Genomic DNA, 22,769 nt, shown 5'->3' with positions numbered 1-22,769 from the left:
CAGCTCCATAGTCACATACACAGCAAAGGAGAGATGTTGTTTACACCTAGTGATGTCAGTGGTATTGAGTGACATCACAGCACAGTGCTAAGGCTCCTGGGCCTGGACACAGCAGCGGCTGCAATATCTCAACGGAGAATACGTTTATATATATGTGTGTGTGTGCGCGTATATATATATATATATATATATATATATATATATATATATATATTTCTCCGCCGAAATCACTTTTAAACCCATTTCCACCTTTTTTTCCCTTCTCTTCCTCTTACTTTTTTTTCACGTTTTACGTTTTTCTCCTTTTCGCCTCTTTTCTGGGCGTATTATTCTTCTTTTTCTTCTTTTTTTTCGTCTAATGCATACCCCATCAGTGCAGCAATGCTTATTCAATACCGCCAGCAGATGGAGACACTGGGGGATAATTTTCTAAGGATTTATACTGATTTTTCCTGTCTGAATTTGTCGCACAGAAAGTTGCAGGCCAAATATGTGTGACATTTCTGCGACTTTAGCTTCTAGAGCATTTTTACAACATTATACATAGGTGCTGAATACATAAAAAGCGACTGTTCAGCGACAGACAAGTCGCATCGGCTGAAAGTAGGCCAGAATGTCAGTCCATGTTGGAGCAGGTTTAGATACAGTCTAAAGCATAGATCTCAAAGTCTGTGCACAGAATTTAGCAAGGGCCTCGCACCTTCTGATGCATCAGGTAGGTGCACAATAGCATAGCCTAACCCTCTGTACTTTGGTCTATATTGATGCGGGACATAGACAGCCAGCTGATGACCAATCCATTAGTGCAATGGATGGCTGGAAGCATTTGTCTTTGCCTTTGCAATACCACAGAAGCAATGCATGGTCAATGTACAGCAATGACACACCTGTGTGAACAGCCAGGAGACCCCCCCCCCCCCATGTTATGTTACATAGTTACATAGTTAGTACGGTCGAAAAAAGACATATGTCCATCAAGTTCAACCAGGGAATTAAGGGGTAGGGGTGTGGCGCGATATTGGGGAAGGGATGAGATTTTATATTTCTTCATAAGCATTAATCTTATTTTGTCAATTAGGAACATTCAGCACCCACCCGCTATCAAGGCAGCTGCCTATCATGTCATGCCCTACCTGCACAGGTGTGCTGGCTACTCAAATGATCCAATTAAGGAGGCCATTTAGTCAGCAGCAGCAGAAGTCCTGTGCCTGGACGCTCCAACAGCGGCCAGACACAAGCAGAAGCAGAAGCAGCAGCAGCACCACCTTTTGTTTTTTGGCTGCAGCAGCAGCAGCAGCAAGGCCCACAGGGCTGGCTAGCTGGCTAGCCAGCAAGCAGGTAGCAATGAAAGTAGGAATCTTTCTTTTTAACCCTGTAAGGGGGTGGTGCACTGTACCCGAAGATACTGCCATATCGGGTCAATGCATAGGGCGACGGAAGCAAGCTTCGAAATCGGCCCCCGTTCTCAAAAATCCATTTAATATATGGTCCCCAGATAGGGGACGTATCAGATATTAAACTGATAAGAACAGATACTACACTTGATCTTAGCCAAAAGGCCGAGAAGCGATAACCGTGAAAGGGGCGGGCCCAACAAGGTCCCCTTCATGGGCACTATCACTGCTTGCTGTCAGGGAGGCTGCCAGACAATTTTCCATGCACACTCTGGGCTGGGGGGCAGTCAACCACCAGTACACACAGCAGAACCTAAACCCATACCATTATTGCTAAGCAGCAAGACAGGGGCCCATTGCACTCCCACGGGGCCTTTTTAAATGCAATCCATAACCCGGATTTGCCAGGAACCCTTCTTACTCCTCCTACTTGCATGTGACACTGGGCTTAGGATCTGCATAGGAAACACACACACAAGCACACACCTACCTTTGTTGCCTGCAGATGCCTCCTTGGCTGTCCCCAAACGGTATCAAACCAACACCCACGGGAAGCTGTAAGCATAGAGGACATGCCTGCACCCCATTGGACTTACCTGTGTGGGTTAAACCCGGGTTATTTGACAACCTATGGCGGTGATGGTTCTGCTCAGGCAGAGCAGTGCTGATGCTCCTCATAAAGCTGTCGCTGCTGTGAAGGTTCTAGGTGACATCACAAATCCCTATGGTTACATACACAACAAAGCTGGGTTGTTGTTGTTTACACTCTGCAAGGCCTGTGGAAGTGAGTGACATCATAGCACTGTAGTTCTGAGGGTTCTAGATGGATGCAACAATCTCCTGTTGCTTCTATGAAGGCCATAATAGACGACATCACCAAACAGCTCCATAGTCACATACACAGCAAAGGAGAGATGTTGTTTACACCTAGTGATGTCAGTGGTATTGAGTGACATCACAGCACAGTGCTAAGGCTCCTGGGCCTGGACACAGCAGCGGCTGCAATATCTCAACGGAGAATACGTTTATATATATGTGTGTGTGTGCGCGTATATATATATATATATATATATATATATATATATATATATATATTCTCCGCCGAAATCACTTTTAAACCCATTTCCACCTTTTTTTCCCTTCTCTTCCTCTTACTTTTTTTTCACGTTTTTTTACGTTTTTCTCCTTTTCGCCTCTTTTCTGGGCGTATTATTCTTCTTTTTCTTCTTTTTTTTCGTCTAATGCATACCCCATCAGTGCAGCAATGCTTATTCAATACCGCCAGCAGATGGAGACACTGGGGGATAATTTTCTAAGGATTTATACTGATTTTTCCTGTCTGAATTTGTCGCACAGAAAGTTGCAGGCCAAATATGTGTGACATTTCTGCGACTTTAGCTTCTAGAGCATTTTTACAACATTATACATAGGTGCTGAATACATAAAAAGCGACTGTTCAGCGACAGACAAGTCGCATCGGCTGAAAGTAGGCCAGAATGTCAGTCCATGTTGGAGAGCAGGTTTAGATACAGTCTAAAGCATAGATCTCAAAGTCTGTGCACAGAATTTAGCAAGGGCCTCGCACCTTCTGATGCATCAGGTGCACAATAGCATAGCCTAACCCTCTGTACTTTGGTCTATATTGATGCGGGACATAGACAGCCAGCTGATGACCAATCCATTAGTGCAATGGATGGCTGGAAGCATTTGTCTTTGCCTTGCAATACCACAGAAGCAATGCATGGTCAATGTACAGCAATGGACACACCTGTGTGAACAGCCAGGAGAGCCACCCCCCCCCCCCCATGTTATGTTACATAGTTACATAGTTAGTACGGTCGAAAAAAGACATATGTCCATCAAGTTCACCAGGGAATTAAGGGGTAGGGGTGTGGCGCGATATTGGGGAAGGGATGAGATTTTATATTTCTTCATAAGCATTAATCTTATTTTGTCAATTAGGAACATTCAGCACCCACCCGCTATCAAGGCAGCTGCCTATCATGTCATGCCCTACCTGCACAGGTGTGCTGGCTACTCAAATGATCCAATTAAGGAGGCCATTTAGTCGAGCAGCAGCAGAAGTCCTGTGCCTGGACGCTCCAACAGCGGCCAGACACAAGCAGAAGCAGAAGCAGCAGCAGCAGCACCACCTTTTGTTTTTTGGCTGCAGCAGCAGCAGCAGCAAGGCCCACAGGGCTGGCTAGCTGGCTAGCCAGCAAGCAGGTAGCAATGAAAGTAGGAATCTTTCTTTTTAACCCTGTAAGGGGGTGGTGCACTGTACCCGAAGATACTGCCATATCGGGTCAATGCATAGGGCGACGGAAGCAAGCTTCGAAATCGGCCCCCGTTCTCAAAAATCCATTTAATATATGGTCCCCAGATAGGGGACGTATCAGATATTAAACTGATAAGAACAGATACTACACTTGATCTTAGCCAAAAGGCCGAGAAGCGATAACCGTGAAAGGGGCGGGCCCCAACAAGGTCCCCTTCATGGGCACTATCACTGCTTGCTGTCAGGGAGGCTGCCAGACAATTTTCCATGCACACTCTGGGCTGGGGGGCAGTCAACCACCAGTACACACAGCAGAACCTAAACCCATACCATTATTGCTAAGCAGCAAGACAGGGGCCCATTGCACTCCCACGGGGCCTTTTTAAATGCAATCCATAACCCGGATTTGCCAGGAACCCTTCTTACTCCTCCTACTTGCATGTGACACTGGGCTTAGGATCTGCATAGGAAACACACACACAAGCACACACCTACCTTTGTTGCCTGCAGATGCCTCCTTGGCTGTCCCCAAACGGTATCAAACCAACACCCACGGGAAGCTGTAAGCATAGAGGACATGCCTGCACCCCATTGGACTTACCTGTGTGGGTTAAACCCGGGTTATTTGACAACCTATGGCGGTGATGGTTCTGCTCAGGCAGAGCAGTGCTGATGCTCCTCATAAAGCTGTCGCTGCTGTGAAGGTTCTAGGTGACATCACAAATCCCTATGGTTACATACACAACAAAGCTGGGTTGTTGTTGTTTACACTCTGCAAGGCCTGTGGAAGTGAGTGACATCATAGCACTGTAGTTCTGAGGGTTCTAGATGGATGCAACAATCTCCTGTTGCTTCTATGAAGGCCATAATAGACGACATCACCAAACAGCTCCATAGTCACATACACAGCAAAGGAGAGATGTTGTTTACACCTAGTGATGTCAGTGGTATTGAGTGACATCACAGCACAGTGCTAAGGCTCCTGGGCCTGGACACAGCAGCGGCTGCAATATCTCAACGGAGAATACGTTTATATATATGTGTGTGTGTGCGCGTATATATATATATATATATATATATATATATATATATATATATATTCTCCGCCGAAATCACTTTTAAACCCATTTCCACCTTTTTTTTCCCTTCTCTTCCTCTTACTTTTTTTTCACGTTTTTTTACGTTTTTCTCCTTTTCGCCTCTTTTCTGGGCGTATTATTCTTCTTTTTCTTCTTTTTTTTCGTCTAATGCATACCCCATCAGTGCAGCAATGCTTATTCAATACCGCCAGCAGATGGAGACACTGGGGGATAATTTTCTAAGGATTTATACTGATTTTTCCTGTCTGAATTTGTCGCACAGAAAGTTGCAGGCCAAATATGTGTGACATTTCTGCGACTTTAGCTTCTAGAGCATTTTTACAACATTATACATAGGTGCTGAATACATAAAAAGCGACTGTTCAGCGACAGACAAGTCGCATCGGCTGAAAGTAGGCCAGAATGTCAGTCCATGTTGGAGCAGGTTTAGATACAGTCTAAAGCATAGATCTCAAAGTCTGTGCACAGAATTTAGCAAGGGCCTCGCACCTTCTGATGCATCAGGTAGGTGCACAATAGCATAGCCTAACCCTCTGTACTTTGGTCTATATTGATGCGGGACATAGACAGCCAGCTGATGACCAATCCATTAGTGCAATGGATGGCTGGAAGCATTTGTCTTTGCCTTTGCAATACCACAGAAGCAATGCATGGTCAATGTACAGCAATGACACACCTGTGTGAACAGCCAGGAGACCCCCCCCCCCCCATGTTATGTTACATAGTTACATAGTTAGTACGGTCGAAAAAAGACATATGTCCATCAAGTTCAACCAGGGAATTAAGGGGTAGGGGTGTGGCGCGATATTGGGGAAGGGATGAGATTTTATATTTCTTCATAAGCATTAATCTTATTTTGTCAATTAGGAACATTCAGCACCCACCCGCTATCAAGGCAGCTGCCTATCATGTCATGCCCTACCTGCACAGGTGTGCTGGCTACTCAAATGATCCAATTAAGGAGGCCATTTAGTCAGCAGCAGCAGAAGTCCTGTGCCTGGACGCTCCAACAGCGGCCAGACACAAGCAGAAGCAGCAGCAGCACCACCTTTTGTTTTTTGGCTGCAGCAGCAGCAGCAGCAAGGCCCACAGGGCTGGCTAGCTGGCTAGCCAGCAAGCAGGTAGCAATGAAAGTAGGAATCTTTCTTTTTAACCCTGTAAGGGGGTGGTGCACTGTACCCGAAGATACTGCCATATCGGGTCAATGCATAGGGCGACGGAAGCAAGCTTCGAAATCGGCCCCCGTTCTCAAAAATCCATTTAATATATGGTCCCCAGATAGGGGACGTATCAGATATTAAACTGATAAGAACAGATACTACACTTGATCTTAGCCAAAAGGCCGAGAAGCGATAACCGTGAAAGGGGCGGGCCCAACAAGGTCCCCTTCATGGGCACTATCACTGCTTGCTGTCAGGGAGGCTGCCAGACAATTTTCCATGCACACTCTGGGCTGGGGGGCAGTCAACCACCAGTACACACAGCAGAACCTAAACCCATACCATTATTGCTAAGCAGCAAGACAGGGGCCCATTGCACTCCCACGGGGCCTTTTTAAATGCAATCCATAACCCGGATTTGCCAGGAACCCTTCTTACTCCTCCTACTTGCATGTGACACTGGGCTTAGGATCTGCATAGGAAACACACACACAAGCACACACCTACCTTTGTTGCCTGCAGATGCCTCCTTGGCTGTCCCCAAACGGTATCAAACCAACACCCACGGGAAGCTGTAAGCATAGAGGACATGCCTGCACCCCATTGGACTTACCTGTGTGGGTTAAACCCGGGTTATTTGACAACCTATGGCGGTGATGGTTCTGCTCAGGCAGAGCAGTGCTGATGCTCCTCATAAAGCTGTCGCTGCTGTGAAGGTTCTAGGTGACATCACAAATCCCTATGGTTACATACACAACAAAGCTGGGTTGTTGTTGTTTACACTCTGCAAGGCCTGTGGAAGTGAGTGACATCATAGCACTGTAGTTCTGAGGGTTCTAGATGGATGCAACAATCTCCTGTTGCTTCTATGAAGGCCATAATAGACGACATCACCAAACAGCTCCATAGTCACATACACAGCAAAGGAGAGATGTTGTTTACACCTAGTGATGTCAGTGGTATTGAGTGACATCACAGCACAGTGCTAAGGCTCCTGGGCCTGGACACAGCAGCGGCTGCAATATCTCAACGGAGAATACGTTTATATATATGTGTGTGTGTGCGCGTATATATATATATATATATATATATATATATATATATATATATATTTCTCCGCCGAAATCACTTTTAAACCCATTTCCACCTTTTTTTCCCTTCTCTTCCTCTTACTTTTTTTTCACGTTTTTTTACGTTTTTCTCCTTTTCGCCTCTTTTCTGGGCGTATTATTCTTCTTTTTTTTCGTCTAATGCATACCCCATCAGTGCAGCAATGCTTATTCAATACCGCCAGCAGATGGAGACACTGGGGGATAATTTTCTAAGGATTTATACTGATTTTTCCTGTCTGAATTTGTCGCACAGAAAGTTGCAGGCCAAATATGTGTGACATTTCTGCGACTTTAGCTTCTAGAGCATTTTTACAACATTATACATAGGTGCTGAATACATAAAAAGCGACTGTTCAGCGACAGACAAGTCGCATCGGCTGAAAGTAGGCCAGAATGTCAGTCCATGTTGGAGCAGGTTTAGATACAGTCTAAAGCATAGATCTCAAAGTCTGTGCACAGAATTTAGCAAGGGCCTCGCACCTTCTGATGCATCAGGTAGGTGCACAATAGCATAGCCTAACCCTCTGTACTTTGGTCTATATTGATGCGGGACATAGACAGCCAGCTGATGACCAATCCATTAGTGCAATGGATGGCTGGAAGCATTTGTCTTTGCCTTTGCAATACCACAGAAGCAATGCATGGTCAATGTACAGCAATGACACACCTGTGTGAACAGCCAGGAGACCCCCCCCCCCCCCCCCCCCCCCCATGTTATGTTACATAGTTACATAGTTAGTACGGTCGAAAAAAGACATATGTCCATCAAGTTCAACCAGGGAATTAAGGGGTAGGGGTGTGGCGCGATATTGGGGAAGGGATGAGATTTTATATTTCTTCATAAGCATTAATCTTATTTTGTCAATTAGGAACATTCAGCACCCACCCGCTATCAAGGCAGCTGCCTATCATGTCATGCCCTACCTGCACAGGTGTGCTGGCTACTCAAATGATCCAATTAAGGAGGCCATTTAGTCAGCAGCAGCAGAAGTCCTGTGCCTGGACGCTCCAACAGCGGCCAGACACAAGCAGAAGCAGAAGCAGCAGCAGCACCACCTTTTGTTTTTTGGCTGCAGCAGCAGCAGCAGCAAGGCCCACAGGGCTGGCTAGCTGGCTAGCCAGCAAGCAGGTAGCAATGAAAGTAGGAATCTTTCTTTTTAACCCTGTAAGGGGGTGGTGCACTGTACCCGAAGATACTGCCATATCGGGTCAATGCATAGGGCGACGGAAGCAAGCTTCGAAATCGGCCCCCGTTCTCAAAAATCCATTTAATATATGGTCCCCAGATAGGGGACGTATCAGATATTAAACTGATAAGAACAGATACTACACTTGATCTTAGCCAAAAGGCCGAGAAGCGATAACCGTGAAAGGGGCGGGCCCAACAAGGTCCCCTTCATGGGCACTATCACTGCTTGCTGTCAGGGAGGCTGCCAGACAATTTTCCATGCACACTCTGGGCTGGGGGGCAGTCAACCACCAGTACACACAGCAGAACCTAAACCCATACCATTATTGCTAAGCAGCAAGACAGGGGCCCATTGCACTCCCACGGGGCCTTTTTAAATGCAATCCATAACCCGGATTTGCCAGGAACCCTTCTTACTCCTCCTACTTGCATGTGACACTGGGCTTAGGATCTGCATAGGAAACACACACACAAGCACACACCTACCTTTGTTGCCTGCAGATGCCTCCTTGGCTGTCCCCAAACGGTATCAAACCAACACCCACGGGAAGCTGTAAGCATAGAGGACATGCCTGCACCCCATTGGACTTACCTGTGTGGGTTAAACCCGGGTTATTTGACAACCTATGGCGGTGATGGTTCTGCTCAGGCAGAGCAGTGCTGATGCTCCTCATAAAGCTGTCGCTGCTGTGAAGGTTCTAGGTGACATCACAAATCCCTATGGTTACATACACAACAAAGCTGGGTTGTTGTTGTTTACACTCTGCAAGGCCTGTGGAAGTGAGTGACATCATAGCACTGTAGTTCTGAGGGTTCTAGATGGATGCAACAATCTCCTGTTGCTTCTATGAAGGCCATAATAGACGACATCACCAAACAGCTCCATAGTCACATACACAGCAAAGGAGAGATGTTGTTTACACCTAGTGATGTCAGTGGTATTGAGTGACATCACAGCACAGTGCTAAGGCTCCTGGGCCTGGACACAGCAGCGGCTGCAATATCTCAACGGAGAATACGTTTATATATATGTGTGTGTGTGCGCGTATATATATATATATATATATATATATATATATATATATATATATTTCTCCGCCGAAATCACTTTTAAACCCATTTCCACCTTTTTTTCCCTTCTCTTCCTCTTACTTTTTTTTCACGTTTTTTTACGTTTTTCTCCTTTTCGCCTCTTTTCTGGGCGTATTATTCTTCTTTTTCTTCTTTTTTTTCATCTAATGCATACCCCATCAGTGCAGCAATGCTTATTCAATACCGCCAGCAGATGGAGACACTGGGGGATAATTTTCTAAGGATTTATACTGATTTTTCCTGTCTGAATTTGTCGCACAGAAAGTTGCAGGCCAAATATGTGTGACATTTCTGCGACTTTAGCTTCTAGAGCATTTTTACAACATTATACATAGGTGCTGAATACATAAAAAGCGACTGTTCAGCGACAGACAAGTCGCATCGGCTGAAAGTAGGCCAGAATGTCAGTCCATGTTGGAGCAGGTTTAGATACAGTCTAAAGCATAGATCTCAAAGTCTGTGCACAGAATTTAGCAAGGGCCTCGCACCTTCTGATGCATCAGGTAGGTGCACAATAGCATAGCCTAACCCTCTGTACTTTGGTCTATATTGATGCGGGACATAGACAGCCAGCTGATGACCAATCCATTAGTGCAATGGATGGCTGGAAGCATTTGTCTTTGCCTTTGCAATACCACAGAAGCAATGCATGGTCAATGTACAGCAATGACACACCTGTGTGAACAGCCAGGAGACCCCCCCCCATGTTATGTTACATAGTTACATAGTTAGTACGGTCGAAAAAAGACATATGTCCATCAAGTTCAACCAGGGAATTAAGGGGTAGGGGTGTGGCGCGATATTGGGGAAGGGATGAGATTTTATATTTCTTCATAAGCATTAATCTTATTTTGTCAATTAGGAACATTCAGCACCCACCCGCTATCAAGGCAGCTGCCTATCATGTCATGCCCTACCTGCACAGGTGTGCTGGCTACTCAAATGATCCAATTAAGGAGGCCATTTAGTCAGCAGCAGCAGAAGTCCTGTGCCTGGACGCTCCAACAGCGGCCAGACACAAGCAGAAGCAGAAGCAGCAGCAGCACCACCTTTTGTTTTTTGGCTGCAGCAGCAGCAGCAGCAAGGCCCACAGGGCTGGCTAGCTGGCTAGCCAGCAAGCAGGTAGCAATGAAAGTAGGAATCTTTCTTTTTAACCCTGTAAGGGGGTGGTGCACTGTACCCGAAGATACTGCCATATCGGGTCAATGCATAGGGCGACGGAAGCAAGCTTCGAAATCGGCCCCCGTTCTCAAAAATCCATTTAATATATGGTCCCCAGATAGGGGACGTATCAGATATTAAACTGATAAGAACAGATACTACACTTGATCTTAGCCAAAAGGCCGAGAAGCGATAACCGTGAAAGGGGCGGGCCCAACAAGGTCCCCTTCATGGGCACTATCACTGCTTGCTGTCAGGGAGGCTGCCAGACAATTTTCCATGCACACTCTGGGCTGGGGGGCAGTCAACCACCAGTACACACAGCAGAACCTAAACCCATACCATTATTGCTAAGCAGCAAGACAGGGGCCCATTGCACTCCCACGGGGCCTTTTTAAATGCAATCCATAACCCGGATTTGCCAGGAACCCTTCTTACTCCTCCTACTTGCATGTGACACTGGGCTTAGGATCTGCATAGGAAACACACACACAAGCACACACCTACCTTTGTTGCCTGCAGATGCCTCCTTGGCTGTCCCCAAACGGTATCAAACCAACACCCACGGGAAGCTGTAAGCATAGAGGACATGCCTGCACCCCATTGGACTTACCTGTGTGGGTTAAACCCGGGTTATTTGACAACCTATGGCGGTGATGGTTCTGCTCAGGCAGAGCAGTGCTGATGCTCCTCATAAAGCTGTCGCTGCTGTGAAGGTTCTAGGTGACATCACAAATCCCTATGGTTACATACACAACAAAGCTGGGTTGTTGTTGTTTACACTCTGCAAGGCCTGTGGAAGTGAGTGACATCATAGCACTGTAGTTCTGAGGGTTCTAGATGGATGCAACAATCTCCTGTTGCTTCTATGAAGGCCATAATAGACGACATCACCAAACAGCTCCATAGTCACATACACAGCAAAGGAGAGATGTTGTTTACACCTAGTGATGTCAGTGGTATTGAGTGACATCACAGCACAGTGCTAAGGCTCCTGGGCCTGGACACAGCAGCGGCTGCAATATCTCAACGGAGAATACGTTTATATATATGTGTGTGTGTGCGCGTATATATATATATATATATATATATATATATATATATATATATATTTCTCCGCCGAAATCACTTTTAAACCCATTTCCACCTTTTTTTCCCTTCTCTTCCTCTTACTTTTTTTTCACGTTTTTTTACGTTTTTCTCCTTTTCGCCTCTTTTCTGGGCGTATTATTCTTCTTTTTCTTCTTTTTTTTCGTCTAATGCATACCCCATCAGTGCAGCAATGCTTATTCAATACCGCCAGCAGATGGAGACACTGGGGGATAATTTTCTAAGGATTTATACTGATTTTTCCTGTCTGAATTTGTCGCACAGAAAGTTGCAGGCCAAATATGTGTGACATTTCTGCGACTTTAGCTTCTAGAGCATTTTTACAACATTATACATAGGTGCTGAATACATAAAAAGCGACTGTTCAGCGACAGACAAGTCGCATCGGCTGAAAGTAGGCCAGAATGTCAGTCCATGTTGGAGCAGGTTTAGATACAGTCTAAAGCATAGATCTCAAAGTCTGTGCACAGAATTTAGCAAGGGCCTCGCACCTTCTGATGCATCAGGTAGGTGCACAATAGCATAGCCTAACCCTCTGTACTTTGGTCTATATTGATGCGGGACATAGACAGCCAGCTGATGACCAATCCATTAGTGCAATGGATGGCTGGAAGCATTTGTCTTTGCCTTTGCAATACCACAGAAGCAATGCATGGTCAATGTACAGCAATGACACACCTGTGTGAACAGCCAGGAGACCCCCCCCCCCCATGTTATGTTACATAGTTACATAGTTAGTACGGTCGAAAAAAGACATATGTCCATCAAGTTCAACCAGGGAATTAAGGGGTAGGGGTGTGGCGCGATATTGGGGAAGGGATGAGATTTTATATTTCTTCATAAGCATTAATCTTATTTTGTCAATTAGGAACATTCAGCACCCACCCGCTATCAAGGCAGCTGCCTATCATGTCATGCCCTACCTGCACAGGTGTGCTGGCTACTCAAATGATCCAATTAAGGAGGCCATTTAGTCAGCAGCAGCAGAAGTCCTGTGCCTGGACGCTCCAACAGCGGCCAGACACAAGCAGAAGCAGAAGCAGCAGCAGCACCACCTTTTGTTTTTTGGCTGCAGCAGCAGCAGCAGCAAGGCCCACAGGGCTGGCTAGCTGGCTAGCCAGCAAGCAGGTAGCAATGAAAGTAGGAATCTTTCTTTTTAACCCTGTAAGGGGGTGGTGCACTGTACCCGAAGATACTGCCATATCGGGTCAATGCATAGGGCGACGGAAGCAAGCTTCGAAATCGGCCCCCGTTCTCAAAAATCCATTTAATATATGGTCCCCAGATAGGGGACGTATCAGATATTAAACTGATAAGAACAGATACTACACTTGATCTTAGCCAAAAGGCCGAGAAGCGATAACCGTGAAAGGGGCAGGCCCAACAAGGTCCCCTTCATGGGCACTATCACTGCTTGCTGTCAGGGAGGCTGCCAGACAATTTTCCATGCACACTCTGGGCTGGGGGGCAGTCAACCACCAGTACACACAGCAGAACCTAAACCCATACCATTATTGCTAAGCAGCAAGACAGGGGCCCATTGCACTCCCACGGGGCCTTTTTAAATGCAATCCATAACCCGGATTTGCCAGGAACCCTTCTTACTCCTCCTACTTGCATGTGACACTGGGCTTAGGATCTGCATAGGAAACATACACACAAGCACACACCTACCTTTGTTGCCTGCAGATGCCTCCTTGGCTGTCCCCAAACGGTATCAAACCAACACCCACGGGAAGCTGTAAGCATAGAGGACATGCCTGCACCCCATTGGACTTACCTGTGTGGGTTAAACCCGGGTTATTTGACAACCTATGGCGGTGATGGTTCTGCTCAGGCAGAGCAGTGCTGATGCTCCTCATAAAGCTGTCGCTGCTGTGAAGGTTCTAGGTGACATCACAAATCCCTATGGTTACATACACAACAAAGCTGGGTTGTTGTTGTTTACACTCTGCAAGGCCTGTGGAAGTGAGTGACATCATAGCACTGTAGTTCTGAGGGTTCTAGATGGATGCAACAATCTCCTGTTGCTTCTATGAAGGCCATAATAGACGACATCACCAAACAGCTCCATAGTCACATACACAGCAAAGGAGAGATGTTGTTTACACCTAGTGATGTCAGTGGTATTGAGTGACATCACAGCACAGTGCTAAGGCTCCTGGGCCTGGACACAGCAGCGGCTGCAATATCTCAACGGAGAATACGTTTATATATATGTGTGTGTGTGCGCGTATATATATATATATATATATATATATATATATATATATATATATTCTCCGCCGAAATCACTTTTAAACCCATTTCCACCTTTTTTTCCCTTCTCTTCCTCTTACTTTTTTTTCACGTTTTTTTACGTTTTTCTCCTTTTCGCCTCTTTTCTGGGCGTATTATTCTTCTTTTTCTTCTTTTTTTTCGTCTAATGCATACCCCATCAGTGCAGCAATGCTTATTCAATACCGCCAGCAGATGGAGACACTGGGGGATAATTTTCTAAGGATTTATACTGATTTTTCCTGTCTGAATTTGTCGCACAGAAAGTTGCAGGCCAAATATGTGTGACATTTCTGCGACTTTAGCTTCTAGAGCATTTTTACAACATTATACATAGGTGCTGAATACATAAAAAGCGACTGTTCAGCGACAGACAAGTCGCATCGGCTGAAAGTAGGCCAGAATGTCAGTCCATGTTGGAGCAGGTTTAGATACAGTCTAAAGCATAGATCTCAAAGTCTGTGCACAGAATTTAGCAAGGGCCTCGCACCTTCTGATGCATCAGGTAGGTGCACAATAGCATAGCCTAACCCTCTGTACTTTGGTCTATATTGATGCGGGACATAGACAGCCAGCTGATGACCAATCCATTAGTGCAATGGATGGCTGGAAGCATTTGTCTTTGCCTTTGCAATACCACAGAAGCAATGCATGGTCAATGTACAGCAATGACACACCTGTGTGAACAGCCAGGAGACCCCCCCCATGTTATGTTACATAGTTACATAGTTAGTACGGTCGAAAAAAGACATATGTCCATCAAGTTCAACCAGGGAAATAAGGGGTAGGGGTGTGGCGCGATATTGGGGAAGGGATGAGATTTTATATTTCTTCATAAGCATTAATCTTATTTTGTCAATTAGGAACATTCAGCACCCACCCGCTATCAAGGCAGCTGCCTATCATGTCATGCCCTACCTGCACAGGTGTGCTGGCTACTCAAATGATCCAATTAAGGAGGCCATTTAGTCAGCAGCAGCAGAAGTCCTGTGCCTGGACGCTCCAACAGCGGCCAGACACAAGCAGAAGCAGAAGCAGCAGCAGCACCACCTTTTGTTTTTTGGCTGCAGCAGCAGCAGCAGCAAGGCCCACAGGGCTGGCTAGCTGGCTAGCCAGCAAGCAGGTAGCAATGAAAGTAGGAATCTTTCTTTTTAACCCTGTAAGGGGGTGGTGCACTGTACCCGAAGATACTGCCATATCGGGTCAATGCATAGGGCGACGGAAGCAAGCTTCGAAATCGGCCCCCGTTCTCAAAAATCCATTTAATATATGGTCCCCAGATAGGGGACGTATCAGATATTAAACTGATAAGAACAGATACTACACTTGATCTTAGCCAAAAGGCCGAGAAGCGATAACCGTGAAAGGGGCGGGCCCAACAAGGTCCCCTTCATGGGCACTATCACTGCTTGCTGTCAGGGAGGCTGCCAGACAATTTTCCATGCACACTCTGGGCTGGGGGGCAGTCAACCACCAGTACACACAGCAGAACCTAAACCCATACCATTATTGCTAAGCAGCAAGACAGGGGCCCATTGCACTCCCACGGGGCCTTTTTAAATGCAATCCATAACCCGGATTTGCCAGGAACCCTTCTTACTCCTCCTACTTGCATGTGACACTGGGCTTAGGATCTGCATAGGAAACACACACACAAGCACACACCTACCTTTGTTGCCTGCAGATGCCTCCTTGGCTGTCCCCAAACGGTATCAAACCAACACCCACGGGAAGCTGTAAGCATAGAGGACATGCCTGCACCCCATTGGACTTACCTGTGTGGGTTAAACCCGGGTTATTTGACAACCTATGGCGGTGATGGTTCTGCTCAGGCAGAGCAGTGCTGATGCTCCTCATAAAGCTGTCGCTGCTGTGAAGGTTCTAGGTGACATCACAAATCCCTATGGTTACATACACAACAAAGCTGGGTTGTTGTTGTTTACACTCTGCAAGGCCTGTGGAAGTGAGTGACATCATAGCACTGTAGTTCTGAGGGTTCTAGATGGATGCAACAATCTCCTGTTGCTTCTATGAAGGCCATAATAGACGACATCACCAAACAGCTCCATAGTCACATATACAGCAAAGGAGAGATGTTGTTTACACCTAGTGATGTCAGTGGTATTGAGTGACATCACAGCACAGTGCTAAGGCTCCTGGGCCTGGACACAGCAGCGGCTGCAATATCTCAACGGAGAATACGTTTATATATATGTGTGTGTGTGCGCGTATATATATATATATATATATATATATATATATATATATATTTCTCCGCCGAAATCACTTTTAAACCCATTTCCACCTTTTTTTCCCTTCTCTTCCTCTTACTTTTTTTTCACGTTTTTTTACGTTTTTCTCCTTTTCGCCTCTTTTCTGGGCGTATTATTCTTCTTTTTCTTCTTTTTTTTCGTCTAATGCATACCCCATCAGTGCAGCAATGCTTATTCAATACCGCCAGCAGATGGAGACACTGGGGGATAATTTTCTAAGGATTTATACTGATTTTTCCTGTCTGAATTTGTCGCACAGAAAGTTGCAGGCCAAATATGTGTGACATTTCTGCGACTTTAGCTTCTAGAGCATTTTTACAACATTATACATAGGTGCTGAATACATAAAAAGCGACTGTTCAGCGACAGACAAGTCGCATCGGCTGAAAGTAGGCCAGAATGTCAGTCCATGTTGGAGCAGGTTTAGATACAGTCTAAAGCATAGATCTCAAAGTCTGTGCACAGAATTTAGCAAGGGCCTCGCACCTTCTGATGCATCAGGTAGGTGCACAATAGCATAGCCTAACCCTCTGTACTTTGGTCTATATTGATGCGGGACATAGACAGCCAGCTGATGACCAATCCATTAGTGCAATGGATGGCTGGAAGCATTTGTCTTTGCCTTTGCAATACCACAGAAGCAATGCATGGTCAATGTACAGCAATGACACACCTGTGTGAACAGCCAGGAGACCCCCCCCCCCCATGTTATGTTACATAGTTACATAGTTAGTACGGTCGAAAAAAGACATATGTCCATCAAGTTCAACCAGGGAATTAAGGGGTAGGGGTGTGGCGCGATATTGGGGAAGGGATGAGATTTTATATTTCTTCATAAGCATTAATCTTATTTTGTCAATTAGGAACATTCAGCACCCACCCGCTATCAAGGCAGCTGCCTATCATGTCATGCCCTACCTGCACAGGTGTGCTGGCTACTCAAATGATCCAATTAAGGAGGCCATTTAGTCAGCAGCAGCAGAAGTCCTGTGCCTGGACGCTCCAACAGCGGCCAGACACAAGCAGAAGCAGAAGCAGCAGCAGCACCACCTTTTGTTTTTTGGCTGCAGCAGCAGCAGCAGCAAGGCCCACAGGGCTGGCTAGCTGGCTAGCCAGCAAGCAGGTAGCAATGAAAAAAGGAATCTTTCTTTTTAACCCTGTAAGGGGGTGGTGCACTGTACCCGAAGATACTGCCATATCGGGTCAATGCATAGGGCGACGGAAGCAAGCTTCGAAATCGGCCCCCGTTCTCAAAAATCCATTTAATATATGGTCCCCAGATAGGGGACGTATCAGATATTAAACTGATAAGAACAGATACTACACTTGATCTTAGCCAAAAGGCCGAGAAGCGATAACCGTGAAAGGGGCGGGCCCAACAAGGTCCCCTTCATGGGCACTATCACTGCTTGCTGTCAGGGAGGCTGCCAGACAATTTTCCATGCACACTCTGGGCTGGGGGGCAGTCAACCACCAGTACACACAGCAGAACCTAAACCCATACCATTATTGCTAAGCAGCAAGACAGGGGCCCATTGCACTCCCACGGGGCCTTTTTAAATGCAATCCATAACCCGGATTTGCCAGGAACCCTTCTTACTCCTCCTACTTGCATGTGACACTGGGCTTAGGATCTGCATAGGAAACACACACACAAGCACACACCTACCTTTGTTGCCTGCAGATGCCTCCTTGGCTGTCCCCAAACGGTATCAAACCAACACCCACGGGAAGCTGTAAGCATAGAGGACATGCCTGCACCCCATTGGACTTACCTGTGTGGGTTAAACCCGGGTTATTTGACAACCTATGGCGGTGATGGTTCTGCTCAGGCAGAGCAGTGCTGATGCTCCTCATAAAGCTGTCGCTGCTGTGAAGGTTCTAGGTGACATCACAAATCCCTATGGTTACATACACAACAAAGCTGGGTTGTTGTTGTTTACACTCTGCAAGGCCTGTGGAAGTGAGTGACATCATAGCACTGTAGTTCTGAGGGTTCTAGATGGATGCAACAATCTCCTGTTGCTTCTATGAAGGCCATAATAGACGACATCACCAAACAGCTCCATAGTCACATACACAGCAAAGGAGAGATGTTGTTTACACCTAGTGATGTCAGTGGTATTGAGTGACATCACAGCACAGTGCTAAGGCTCCTGGGCCTGGACACAGCAGCGGCTGCAATATCTCAACGGAGAATACGTTTATATATATGTGTGTGTGTGCGCGTATATATATATATATATATATATATATATATATATATATATATTTCTCCGCCGAAATCACTTTTAAACCCATTTCCACCTTTTTTTCCCTTCTCTTCCTCTTACTTTTTTTTCACGTTTTTTTACGTTTTTCTCCTTTTCGCCTCTTTTCTGGGCGTATTATTCTTCTTTTTCTTCTTTTTTTTCGTCTAATGCATACCCCATCAGTGCAGCAATGCTTATTCAATACCGCCAGCAGATGGAGACACTGGGGGATAATTTTCTAAGGATTTATACTGATTTTTCCTGTCTGAATTTGTCGCACAGAAAGTTGCAGGCCAAATATGTGTGACATTTCTGCGACTTTAGCTTCTAGAGCATTTTTACAACATTATACATAGGTGCTGAATACATAAAAAGCGACTGTTCAGCGACAGACAAGTCGCATCGGCTGAAAGTAGGCCAGAATGTCAGTCCATGTTGGAGCAGGTTTAGATACAGTCTAAAGCATAGATCTCAAAGTCTGTGCACAGAATTTAGCAAGGGCCTCGCACCTTCTGATGCATCAGGTAGGTGCACAATAGCATAGCCTAACCCTCTGTACTTTGGTCTATATTGATGCGGGACATAGACAGCCAGCTGATGACCAATCCATTAGTGCAATGGATGGCTGGAAGCATTTGTCTTTGCCTTTGCAATACCACAGAAGCAATGCATGGTCAATGTACAGCAATGACACACCTGTGTGAACAGCCAGGAGACCCCCCCCCCCCCCCCCCCCATGTTATGTTACATAGTTACATAGTTAGTACGGTCGAAAAAAGACATATGTCCATCAAGTTCAACCAGGGAATTAAGGGGTAGGGGTGTGGCGCGATATTGGGGAAGGGATGAGATTTTATATTTCTTCATAAGCATTAATCTTATTTTGTCAATTAGGAACATTCAGCACCCACCCGCTATCAAGGCAGCTGCCTATCATGTCATGCCCTACCTGCACAGGTGTGCTGGCTACTCAAATGATCCAATTAAGGAGGCCATTTAGTCAGCAGCAGCAGAAGTCCTGTGCCTGGACGCTCCAACAGCGGCCAGACACAAGCAGAAGCAGAAGCAGCAGCAGCACCACCTTTTGTTTTTTGGCTGCAGCAGCAGCAGCAGCAAGGCCCACAGGGCTGGCTAGCTGGCTAGCCAGCAAGCAGGTAGCAATGAAAGTAGGAATCTTTCTTTTTAACCCTGTAAGGGGGTGGTGCACTGTACCCGAAGATACTGCCATATCGGGTCAATGCATAGGGCGACGGAAGCAAGCTTCGAAATCGGCCCCCGTTCTCAAAAATCCATTTAATATATGGTCCCCAGATAGGGGACGTATCAGATATTAAACTGATAAGAACAGATTTTTTTTTTTTTTTTTTTTTTTTTTTAAAACCTTCAGGTTTGAATTAAAACTTAATCGTTCAGGTTTACTTCACGTTTGCCTCTCAGATTTACTGAACTTAGTCACAATTCATCAAACTCATCATTAGGTTACTTTATCAACATATAACAAAATACACCCAAAAACAAAGTACATAGCATAACAACACACCACCCTCAAACCCTCACCACGTGTCTCCATTTTAAAAACTTCCAAGTCCCCTCCGCATCATCCTCTCCAAATCTCTTCTTATCCCACAAATATACAGTATGCAATCTATCTAATATCATTCTCATACACTCTTCAACCGACACATCCTTCTTCTTAAATATATACAAATTCCTAACATCCCACAATACCTCCTTAATTATCGCTAACAACACATATAACATTCTCTCCTTCCTCCCACCTACCACCGCCAGACCAAACATAATCACTTCAAAAGACCACTTTCTTACCCCCATCAATTCTTTGGCCAACGGACCAATTCCCTTCCACACTTCTTGCGCTCTATCACAATTCCAAAACAAATGCATAATACTCTCATTCCCTCCACAACCCTCTCTCGGACATCTCTCACTCCTTCCAATCCCCCGACTCTTCTGTACCTCTCTTACTGGCAATGCACCATGCAAACTCTGCCATACAATCTCTCTCTGTCTATTAGTCATACCATCTGTCTGCAAACTCTTCCACACTTTACTCACATTCTGTCCTCTCACCATATTAATATTACACTGAACTTCCTTCTCCCTAATACACTTCACCATAATCTTCTTCTCCTTTAACACATCCTGTCTCACACCTATCAAACCAAACTTTCTCATGAACACCTCAACAAACCCATACCAACCAGGACTCCCCAAAGCATACGGCTTTCTCAGATCTCTCTCCATCCACCCTAATCTGCATAACACACCCCCTCCTAGAAACCTCATCATACATGCAAATTTCCACTGCTCTCCCATACTTCTCCTCACAGCAAACAATAGATTAATCCCCAGATACACTTCAACATTAGGAAAATTCATTCCTCCATTCCTACACTATTTCATCACATTCTCTCTTCTCACCTTCTCCACTTTTGACCCCCAGAAAAATACAAACAAAATCCTATTCAACTTTCTCAGTGTCATATAACCTGGTGGAAACACCAAAGCCACATACAACAGGATCGGCAATATCACACTCTTGATCACCACAATCTTACCAATCATTGACAACTCTCTCATACTCCAAAAATCCAACTTCCTCTTTATTCTAACACCAACCTCTTCCCAACTTTCTCTTCCATCCAGCCTCTCATCAAATTTAACTCCCAACACCTTAATCGCTCCGTCTACACATTTCACCCCTACATCCTCTACTTCATACATCCTTCCAAAAACCTTATACTCACTCTTATCCCAATTAACTCTAAAACCAGAAGCACCGCAAAAATACCCAGCCAACAACTTTGCTCTCTGCAAAGCTCCAACATACTCACAGATCACACAAACATCATCCATATATGCCAACACTTTCAAGTCTCTCCCACCACTCCCAGGAATCCTCACACCTCTCATACACTTATCCCTTCTCAACAACTCCAACAAAGGCTCTATCGCACATATAAAGACCAAGGGTGACAGGGGACACCCCTGTCTCACTCCAGAACACACATTCACTTTCTTACTAACCCAGCCATTAATTAATACTTTACTATACACTCCATCATACAATACTCTAATCATTTTAACAAAACCTTCCGGAAAACCCATTCTATCCAACACTTTAAATAAAAACTCATGTGACAACCTATCAAAAGCTTTCTCAAAATCCAAAGACAACACTCCAACACACTGATCTCTACCCAAGCAATCCCATAATACATCACGCAACAAACCCAAATTCTCACTTATTCTTCTTTTTGGCACACCACATACTTGTTCTTCTCCAATCACCTGATCAATCACATCCCTCATTCTATTCGCCAACACCTTTGCAAGAATTTTATAATCAACATTCAATAACGTAATCGGTCTCCAATTCCTCACATCCTTTCTATCCCCTTTTTTAAAGATCAATACCACCACTCCACTCTTCATACTTTCCTCCAATCTACCATTCTTGCACACAAAATCATAAATCTCCACCAAATCCACTTTAACCGTCTCCCACATTCTAGCATAAAATTCCACCGGCAACCCATCCTCACCTGGTGTCTTATTTCTAGCCATACTTTTAATCACCAACTCCAATTCTTTCACTCCCACACCTTTCACCAGGCTATCTGCCTCCCTGTCATGCACTCTGCTCTCAATCTTCCCAATCACCTCAGACTGCAGACCCATATCACACTCCTTCTCAGCATATAAATCCTTATAAAAATCCTCAACCACACTCAACACTCTTTTTCCTTTAACCATCACACCATCCTTATCATACACCTCTATCAACTCCTCTCTTTTACCAGACACCCTTTTAAAGAAAAACCTTGAGCATCTCTCACCCTTCTCCAACTTATTCAACTTAGCCTGATACACAATCTCTCTTCCTCTCTCCAACATCCACTTCTCTACTTCCTTCTTAATCTCTTCAATCTCACTCTCCACACAACCACCACTCTTCCTCCATTTTTTCAAAAAGATCAATCTCTTCTGCAGCCACTCATACCTTCTTCTCTTTCCCGCAGCTCTCTTATACCCCTCTCTTTTAAAGAAAACATGCGTTCTCTCCTTCACCCAACTCCACCACTGCAATACATCCACAAAATCAGCTTTCCTCCTCTTCCAAACCTCATACTTCTTCACATACCTCTCATACACCCCTCCCTCCTCCATCAAACTAACATTCAATTTCCATAAACCCCGCCCACTCAAACATTCCACATTAAACCCCAAATCACATCTTACACACTCATGATCTGAATACAATACCTTCATTTGCATATACTCCCTACCCACCACTCCTTTTGACACAAAACACATATCCAATCTTGAAGCACACTTTCCCCTATCTGA

The 22,769-nt window shown here is 45.3% G+C and overlaps 8 non-coding genes and 1 pseudogene across 8 annotated transcripts; all 9 read right to left on the bottom strand.

Moving 5' to 3' along the window:
* Positions 1-1,380: 1,380 nt before the first annotated feature.
* On the bottom strand, positions 1,381-1,571 carry LOC130301165 (U2 spliceosomal RNA). Its single transcript, XR_008851849.1, has one exon. It is a non-coding gene; the product is annotated as a U2 spliceosomal RNA (small nuclear RNA).
* Positions 1,572-3,662: 2,091 nt separating this feature from the next.
* LOC130301164 (U2 spliceosomal RNA) lies at positions 3,663-3,853 on the bottom strand. Its single transcript, XR_008851848.1, has one exon. It is a non-coding gene; the product is annotated as a U2 spliceosomal RNA (small nuclear RNA).
* Positions 3,854-5,935: 2,082 nt separating this feature from the next.
* Positions 5,936-6,126, bottom strand: LOC130301163 (U2 spliceosomal RNA). The gene has a single exon (XR_008851847.1). It is a non-coding gene; the product is annotated as a U2 spliceosomal RNA (small nuclear RNA).
* A 2,089-nt stretch (positions 6,127-8,215) lies between these two features.
* On the bottom strand, positions 8,216-8,406 carry LOC130301162 (U2 spliceosomal RNA). The gene has a single exon (XR_008851846.1). It is a non-coding gene; the product is annotated as a U2 spliceosomal RNA (small nuclear RNA).
* Positions 8,407-10,489: 2,083 nt separating this feature from the next.
* LOC130301161 (U2 spliceosomal RNA) lies at positions 10,490-10,680 on the bottom strand. Its single transcript, XR_008851845.1, has one exon. It is a non-coding gene; the product is annotated as a U2 spliceosomal RNA (small nuclear RNA).
* Positions 10,681-12,766: 2,086 nt separating this feature from the next.
* LOC130301160 (U2 spliceosomal RNA) lies at positions 12,767-12,957 on the bottom strand. The gene has a single exon (XR_008851844.1). It is a non-coding gene; the product is annotated as a U2 spliceosomal RNA (small nuclear RNA).
* Positions 12,958-15,038: 2,081 nt separating this feature from the next.
* Positions 15,039-15,229, bottom strand: LOC130301159 (U2 spliceosomal RNA). Its single transcript, XR_008851843.1, has one exon. It is a non-coding gene; the product is annotated as a U2 spliceosomal RNA (small nuclear RNA).
* A 2,082-nt stretch (positions 15,230-17,311) lies between these two features.
* LOC130301158 (U2 spliceosomal RNA) lies at positions 17,312-17,502 on the bottom strand. Its single transcript, XR_008851842.1, has one exon. It is a non-coding gene; the product is annotated as a U2 spliceosomal RNA (small nuclear RNA).
* Positions 17,503-19,594: 2,092 nt separating this feature from the next.
* Positions 19,595-19,803, bottom strand: LOC130301202 (U2 spliceosomal RNA; annotated as a pseudogene).
* Positions 19,804-22,769: the final 2,966 nt, after the last annotated feature.

The sequence above is a fragment of the Hyla sarda genome, unplaced genomic scaffold (genome assembly GCF_029499605.1).
Source record: "Hyla sarda isolate aHylSar1 unplaced genomic scaffold, aHylSar1.hap1 scaffold_1113, whole genome shotgun sequence".
In the NCBI taxonomy this organism is placed as follows: domain Eukaryota; kingdom Metazoa; phylum Chordata; class Amphibia; order Anura; family Hylidae; genus Hyla; species Hyla sarda.
This window is presented reverse-complemented; position numbering and strand designations above follow the sequence as displayed.